This window comes from Lycium barbarum, chromosome 7 (genome assembly GCF_019175385.1).
Source record: "Lycium barbarum isolate Lr01 chromosome 7, ASM1917538v2, whole genome shotgun sequence".
Classification (NCBI taxonomy): Eukaryota; Viridiplantae; Streptophyta; class Magnoliopsida; order Solanales; family Solanaceae; genus Lycium; species Lycium barbarum.
Genome location: NC_083343.1, coordinates 7,094,704 through 7,103,877, shown reverse-complemented (window position 1 = coordinate 7,103,877; position 9,174 = coordinate 7,094,704). Strand labels below are relative to the sequence as shown.

The following is a 9,174-nucleotide window of genomic DNA, read 5'->3' as shown; positions in this document are numbered from 1 at the left end:
TATGTTACTTATTATTTCGTTTATTTTCATATTTTAGGATTTAGCGCCAGTGGGTCCACAGGAGCTACCCATTCAGCAGCATTCTCATCAGCCTGCCGAGGCAGAGGTGTCTTCTCATGAGACTACCGAGGCGCATGTAAGTTTTTTACTTAAAACTAATTTTATTCAATATAAGGTAAATATTTATTTAATTTTTATAACCTTTACATGGACTTCGAACAGCATCTCGTCCAGGAGACTACCTCATATTCACCACCACACCCATCTCAGGAGCCTAATCAGGCGCCCGTTGACACACAGGTTTGATTGAATAAATAACGTTAATGTATTCAATATAAATAAGAAATGGTACTAATTATTATATATATTTTTAGGTTCATCCTTCGGCGCCCGCGGTGGCAACTCCTGACGAGGAAGAGGTCGAGTTTCCAGACCTAGCTCAGCCTGAGGTTCTGAGCGTGCCAGCGGGACTAGATCCCAAGAAGAAACACGTTCTAGTTAAGGGCGCAAGGGCTAGGGGAAGAGGAGATGATCATGACTTGGAGCACCCGATTATTAAGAGGAAAAAGGGCGATGGAGACGATAGCGAGGGCGGTAGGGATGGTATGAGCGTTAGGCCTAGGGATAGTCTCAGGCATACTACATGTGGGACCCATCCTCGATAGTGTGTATACATTAGTGTTGTACAATTTATCGTAAATATTATATATTTTTTGCATATTTATAAATATTATCTTAGTCTTTATTATTGTTTATAGTTTCACTTCCTAAATTGATAATAAAAAAAAGGTGACACATTCGAAATAAAGTTAAGCATTAATTTAAAAATAATACGAAACCCTAAAAGATAAATAACTTAAAGGTAATGACTAAAAGTCTTCAAACAAAAAAGGACTTCGAGCACTTTTCAACCACTAAAACGACAATCCAAAGTATTGCGTATTCTTGATGTGTTGAGCCTATTTTATTAATTGTACAAATATAACTAGAGTTCTATATAAAATATTGAAGTTCCGGAATCTCAAAGCATGATTAATATACGACTAAACTACGTAAAAAAGATAAACTACGTAAAAAGTAGTGAAAATGTAATGTTTTGGAAAATGGTGGAGTCCTATAGCACAGTATTTTACTACGTTATAGGTGAGAGAAAGATTTCTATAGCGCAGTATTTTACTGCGCTAAAGGTACTTTTGTAACATTTTTTTTTGTTGGGGTATTTTGGTTCAAAATGATTTTTTTGAGGGCATTTTGGTTCCGGACTCAACTTTCTTCGGCAATGATACATAAATTTTTGTGGTAAAGATATTTAATGTCTCTTTTAGCATTGTATAGTTATGTAAAGTTATATAGTAAGAAGTTTGTCCAATCCAAGTAAATCAATAAGAAGGCCAGCCCATTACAGTTAAGTCCAGGCGCAGAAAAGGGCTTCGTTTATAGAACGACGAAAAGGAGAAAATGTCTCCCCATATTTTATTTTATTTTGACAATAAATCCATGAACTGATTGATCACCTTGCATCTTCGTACAAGTGTTGCATACGAGGTCCGGCAAGGATAGTTGAAGAAGATTCATGCATGATAAGAATCTTGATTTATCTCAAGGGATCACTACAACAAATATGATATTTAGCTAAAAACTTATAAGTTACCACATAAAATTCGTCACTAATTGTTCACCTATAATGAAGTGACCATATGGGATCAGTAACATCGTTTCTATAGCCAATGCAAAATAAAGATTCGAACCTTATTTGTCTCACTAATAATTCCTCATGGAGCCTAGCCAATGAGGAATCGCTAATGAGATAATTGGGGTCCTAATTTTCATTTTGCATCGACCGCATAAATGACGTTAATGTTAATTCATATAGTTACTTTATTATAGGTGATGGAACAGGTATATAAGATGCATTTCCTCTTTTCCCATTTGTATACAATTTGCCTGAAATTATGTACGCAAGAGAAATTATAAACAAAAGTTTCAATGCTTTCAGTTCCAAAAAAAAAAAAAAAAAACACAAATCCTTCAGGCTTGTCAAGGTGGAGACAAAACAGTAGCCCAGGCTAAGCAAGCTATTTCTCTCACATCGGCTTCTTAGTGAAGCTTAGTTCTCTTAATATGGCAGAACATTAGCTTCGCTGTTTGTCCCTTGGGGGACATCCGATAAAATTGGAACGATACAGAGAAGATTAGCATGGCTCCTGCGCAAGTATATGACGCGCATAAATCGAGAAATGGTCCAAAATTCTTTTTGCCAATTTGAGGTTGTGTCCGTTTTCAACGCTTAATTTTTCTCAAATTCTGTTTTTTCCCTTGATATGGCTTGTTTTTTTTTGCTGGATACTCGTTCACTTTCAGGTCATTTTTTCGTTTCCATATTACATTATGTTTACGAATCTTCGTTATTTATGTTGTGTGACAACTATATGCTATTAACCTATGCTAACAATTTGAAAAAAGGGAAATATAGGTCTCTTTTTGTGCTTGAAGGAGAACGTTTTATGGTCACAATTCTCAGTATCTGGATTAAATTACATTATTGCAATCCATTTTACTAAGAAAACAAAGAAGCACTCATTTGGACACAAATATATATAGTTGTCGGGGCATATATATATATATATATATATATGGTATGTATGCCCACTGCCGAGATCCCATTTCGAGTTAAATTACAAAAAGAAACTTCACGTTCATAAGTAGTTTCTAGAATATCTGCCCAAAGTTCATTTAGGAACACTGGAGGAACTCCTAAGATTTATATCCTATCAAAAACTTTCTTCTTCGCTCTTTCCTTTGCCAGCATATCAACGACCTTATGTTCCACTCCCGATAGTTGTGCCTTACCACCGGATTTCCTAGTCTTCTCATCAGTGACCTGACAGGAACTGGACGAAGCTATGCATATTTATAACTTGCTTAGTATATCCATTTCATGTTTTCCTATTTGTATGCAAACTGCCTAAATTTAGTAAGCAAGAGAAATTATAAAGAGAAGTTCCAAGCTGTGATTTCGTTTCTCACTTGTCTAAGAGTAATATTTTTGTGGTAAACATTTACTCACTCGGCATCTACATCAACTCAATAAATACAAGACACATATCTTGTATATACACACTTGTTACTTAACCATGACTTAGTGGGGAAAATGAGCTAAAAAAGCTCTTTGAGAGTGAAATGTAAAAAAAGGGATTTTTATTTCTTTTGTTATAAATATTTAATTAAGGGCCCTCTAAGTTTTTTTAATTTACATAAAAACCCCTAAGTTTTTTAAATTTACACAAAAACCCAAAAATAAAAGCACTTTTTACCCAAAAAAAAAAAAAAAAACCTGTACGTTTTTCTCTTAAAAAATACGCAAGCAACTATTGGTTGCTTAAACAACTCCTTGTTGCTTATACAATAATCTTGTATCTCATTAAAACTAGGTAAACAACTAGTAGTTGTTTAAATAAATAAAGGTTGCTTATAATAAACAATACGAAGTTGTTTAAGCAACTCATTATTGCTTATACATGAACTCAATTGGAAATTAATTGATTGATCACAAATGAAAATTAACTAATATAAAAACCTTGTTTCTTGTAAAAACTAGTCATTTGATGAGTGATTAAATCCAACTTATTAATTTTATCATCAATTAATTGACTATACTAATAGTTTAAACAAAAATTTACTGATCCAGTGATAATGGAATCAATGTTGTTTGATTATATGAATATTTGAACATCAACTTATTGACTTGATAACAATTAAATATCAAACGAGTCGTTCAATGAGTTATTAAACCCAACTTATTAATAATATCATAATTGATCGCAAAATTGATTGACTCTACTAATAGTTTAACAATAACTTACTGATCTAGTGATAATGGAATGAATGTTGTTTGATTATATGAATATTTGAACATCAACGTATTCACTTGATAACAATTAAATGTCAAACGAGTCGTCCAATGAGTGGTTAAACCCAACTTATTAATAATATCACAATTGATCGCAAAATTGATTGACTCTACTAATAGTTAACAATAACTTATTGATCTAGTCATAATGGAATCAATGTTGTTTGATTATATGAATATTTGAACATTAACGTATTCACTTGATAACAATTAAATATCAAACGAGTCGTTCAATGAGTGATTAAACCCAACTTATTAATAATATCACAATTGATCGCAAAATTGATTGACTCTACCAATAGTTTAACAATAACTTACTAATCTAGTGATAATAGAATCAATGTTGTTTGATTATATGAATATTTGAACATCAACGTATTCACTTGATTGTTATAAGTTGATGTTCTAATATTCATATAATCAAACAACATTGATTCCATTATCACTGGATCAGTAAATTTTTGTTTAAACTATTAGTATAGTCAATTAATTGATGATAAAATTAATAAGTTGGATTTAATCACTCATCAAATGACTAATTTTTACAAGAAACAAGGTTTTTATATTAGTTAATTTTCATTTGTGATCAATCAATTAATTTCCAATTGAGTTCATGTATAAGCAATAATGAGTTGCTTAAACAACTTCGTGTTGTTTATTATAAGCAACCTTTATTTATTTAAACAACTACTAGTTGTTTACCTAGTTTTAATGAGATACAAGGTTATTGTATAACCAACAAGGAGTTGTTTAAGCAACCAATAGTTGTTTGCGTATTTTTTAAGAGAAAAACGTACAGTTTTTTTTTTGGGTAAAAAGTGCTTTTATTTTTGGGTTTTTGTGTAAATTAAAAAATTTAGGGACTTCTGTGTAAATTAAAAAAAACTTAGGGGGATAGAGTCCCTTTTACCTAATTTTTAGAACTTGAGTCCTAAATTCTTAAATAAGTAACTCAAAAGTCTCTTTTAATAAAATGCCCCGACTTAGTGCATAGTCAAGTAATACATATTCTGACTTTAATTCTTAACTGCTAAAATTAAATTATTTGATTTAGTAGGCATTTGACCATAGATACCAAAAACAAATTCACTTTTTTTGGAATTTTTGAAGTTGGAGTTGGAGTCGTGTTTGGTCATAGTTTTTGAAATTGTAGTTTTTGGTGAAATGTAGCTGTAAAAAAATGAAAAAAGTGAATTTTTTTTTAAAAACAAGTTTTTGAGTTTTTGGTATTCCGGAATACAACTTCAAGTTGTATTTAGAATATTTATGGCCAGATGCCCAAAAGTGAAAAAAGTGAAAAAAATTCCTGAAAAAAGTGAATAATTTTTATGGCCAAACGGCACCTTAGTATAAATATTGAATTCGGATAATTTTTAGTACCATTTTTACCCCCCTGCGTTTTATGGCAATAAGTTTATCCTATTGAATCACTTGGATCTTGTGTCCAAGCTATGGCCTAGAGGCCCAACATATGAGAAGATGAAAGAAGAGCCATGCACGGCAGTGGCATAAAAAGTCAAGATGATCTTTGTTAACAGCATACACGGATGCTTCACTTGTCAATTCATAATTTCTTTAACAATTTTTTCACTCTAAATGAAAGCATACAAATTCCTAATTGTGGAAACCAATAACATATCTTTCATAATATCTGGTCACAAAGCACTTACCAAGAAGTTCAGATGGTGGAAAGTTAGATAGGTAATGTTGTCGGTGCCGGAATCAGAATTTTCACTAAGAAAATCCAAAATTTTAAAAAGTAAACATACGGAGAAACCAAAGGGATTCAACATATGCTATTTACATAAAAAATAATTTTGATCCTTGTATATATATTGTAATTTTTTGAAGTAAGGGGTTCGGATGAACTCCTTGCGCCCCTAGCTCCGCCCCCAATTCTGCTGGTTCTGAAATTGTATAGCTTCTTGGAATCAAGAATTTTTGCATGTACAACTACAATACTGGATGGAGCCAAGATTTTTCACTAAGGATATTTAAAATATAAACAAGTAGACAGACAAAGAAGAAAGGAATTTAACATCTACTATCTATTCCTAAATAAATTTTGATCATATATATACAATTGCATTTTCCGATTAAAAGGGGTTCGGACGAACCTCCTCGTGCCTCCATAGCTCCGCCCCTGTAAGGCGATGGCATAAAAGCTCAAGACACTATACAAGGATGATGCAATTGTAGATGTGAGCATGACTAGAATTTCCAAGATTTCAGGACTCTTTAGTCTTTCCAGCACAGTCAGCTGTACCTAAAATCCAAAATTCACATTGACTTTCCAAAGTGCACCAGGAGTTGCTATGAAAGCACCAAACACCCTTTTCATCACAAAAGGACAAGGCATACAACAGAATGACCAATTCATTCTTTACAAGCAAAGGGGTTAGGCAAATCAACAACATAGTTTTGATAACTTTATCAAGAAGTATATTACATGGTTAAAAGTTATAGACATGTACTTCAAAAAGCTATTGCTTGATATCAAGAATCTTACTGTTTTATTTTAAAATGTCTTCCAAAAGCCTATTCTCCTTCCTCTTTCTACTTGTCCTTCTGTTTTCGAGTTATTCCGACACAGCAGCTTGGATAAAATCTGGTTTCTGGTATGCTGGCAGTGAATTTCCAGTTCCTGAACTTCCTTCCACTATGTTCACACACCTTCACTTTGCCTTTGCATATATCAACACTTCAAGTTTTGAGCTTTACATATCTCACTCTGATGAACCATATGTCTCTACCTTCTCAGAAACTGTGAAGCAAAATAATCCCTCAGTTATCTCACTTCTATCCATATGGGGAGGAAGGGATCAGTCCCCTGACTTTTTCGCTATGACTAGCGAGTTTTCTCATAGGAAATCTTTCATCAGGACGTCAATAAAAACTGCTCGACAATACGGATTTCAAGGACTGGATCTTTTTGGTGTTGCCCCTGATACAGCTTCCAACATGACTAATATGAGAATATTTATTGAAGAGTGGCGGACAGCGATTAATTCTGAGTCTGAGAATTCATTGATCTTGACTATGGGAGCATATTACTCACCCATGCTAGATTCCATGACCTATCCAGTGGATACAATTGTCAAAATTTTTGATTGGGTTCATCTCATAGCATATGGCTATTACTTGCCTACAAAAGATAATTTTACTGGAGCACATGCAGCTTTATATGATCCAGCTAGCAAGCGAAATACAGACTATGGTATAAAGGAATGGATAAAGAGCGGATTACCAGCCAATAAAATAGTTCTAGGTTTAGCATACCATGGCTATGCATGGACACTTGTGAATCCGAATCATAACACGGTCGGTTCACCTGCAAGAGGTCGGGCAATAACACGAGATGGATCGATGAGCTATAGATTCATCAAGCGGTATATGAAAAGTAGTTATGGAGCTACACCTGTCTATAACTCCTATAACTCCACTTATGTTGTGAACTATGTGACTATTCGATCATTTTGGATTGGTTATGATGATGTCGAGGCTATCAGAACTAAAGTTTCTTATGCGAAGGAGAAGGGGCTTCTTGGTTTTGCCACATTCCAAATTCCTAGTGATGATGCCGATTGGGAGCTCTCAAAAGCAGGTTCATAATCCCTGTAAATATATTTTTTCACAAATGCAGTTTTCACAAATTGTAAATATGATAACTTTCTTTACAGCCTCGGACGAAAAAGAAGGAGAAGACCAACACCGCAGCAAGCGAAGGTTACTGGCAATTCTTCTGCCAACGATCACCATCACCATTCTCCTAATAAGTAAAATTTTGTGTATCTTCAAAAAGAAAACTATAAGATCTGAAGGTAACTAATTCAATCCCTTGTCACTCTTTCTTTTAACGAGTAATCAGAATATACTGGAACTTAAAAGTTTTCCTTTGATTATAGGTATCAGGGAATTGAATGAAACAGCTATAGGTCGCGTAATATGAAAGTTTTCAGCTTTGATCAAATAAAAGAAGCTACAGACAATTTCTCCATTAAAAACAAGATTGGAGAGGGAGGCTTAATTTGGACCTGTTTATAAGGTATTGGTAATCCAACTATTGCTTTATGCTTTTACAGGCGTTTCAAATTATATGCTAGTGCTAGGCGGTCACAGAATCCAAAGCATAAATATATCGGAAATGGAGTAACAGGATGGCTGGCAATGTGTGCTCCAGCATTGTTATACGATAAGTCTAGAAATATTAGCACGAGCTACGGAATTTCAGCCTGGAAACAAAATGGGGTTCCTTCAAAACAGCTAGTTTTTGGTGTGCCCTTTTATGGAAATACATGGGAATTGAAGGATCCAAATTATCACGGGATCAGTGCTCCTGCAGTAGGAGTTGGCCCTGGAACTCAAGGAGAAATGTCATATGATGATATAGTAATGTTCAATTCAGAAAATAATGCTACTATAGGATACAATAATGAAACAGTTTCAACATATTCATATGCTGGAAAAATTGGATTGGATATGATGATACTGATTCCATAATAGCAAAGATTAAGTATACTAAGGCTTAGGATCTTGGTGGTCACTTTTTCTGGGCACTTGGCTTTGACAGCAATTGGACTCTTTCTAGAACAGGTAAAATACCTAAAGTTCTTCGATTTCAGACGTAGAGTTTAAGTTCTATGCACTGACGGTCTAATATACACGGTCGGGGCACTTGTAAGGTAATCAAAAACTGATAAAAATGGTAACTAACCAGCTATATACAATATGTCAGTGTATATAACTTAAATCCTTAGGCATATGTCTGTTTATTTGTTTTCTTCATAATCATACTATTTATTAGTTATGGCATAGACAGTTGAAATTGAATTAACGATTATCGCACTATGATTTCAGCTTCTATGGCATGGGACGATGAAATCTGAGGTGCAGCCGCGCGCTTCTTATCGATCACTGGATCGTTTGAATGAGTTTATTTTACATACCCTTCATTTCTTTTTACACTTCGTTCAAATTAGTGCTGAGAATTATGGTTTATATTTGATGCATTTCTTGATGTTCTGTTCAGAAAAGTGTAAGTTCTTATGCATCAGGAAACTGAAAGCTGAGGATGAAATATTGTAACAACAATTGAGCTAGAGTACAAGTAACATTTTTGAGGGTTCATTCAATAAGATCTAAACTAAAGTTGTATTCTCTTACACTTAATAAATTTTATTAGCTGAGGGTACATATAATAACTAAATGGTACAACATAAATAGTGCATAATAGCTAAATAGAAGATGAACTAGTCTGCTTCAAA

The 9,174-nt window shown here is 33.7% G+C and overlaps 1 non-coding gene and 1 pseudogene across 1 annotated transcript; both read left to right on the top strand.

Moving 5' to 3' along the window:
• Positions 1-2,147: 2,147 nt before the first annotated feature.
• LOC132604698 (U6 spliceosomal RNA) lies at positions 2,148-2,252 on the top strand. Its single transcript, XR_009568809.1, has one exon. It is a non-coding gene; the product is annotated as a U6 spliceosomal RNA (small nuclear RNA).
• A 3,785-nt stretch (positions 2,253-6,037) lies between these two features.
• Positions 6,038-9,067, top strand: LOC132601220 (class V chitinase-like; annotated as a pseudogene).
• The last annotated feature ends 107 nt before the right edge of the window (positions 9,068-9,174 follow it).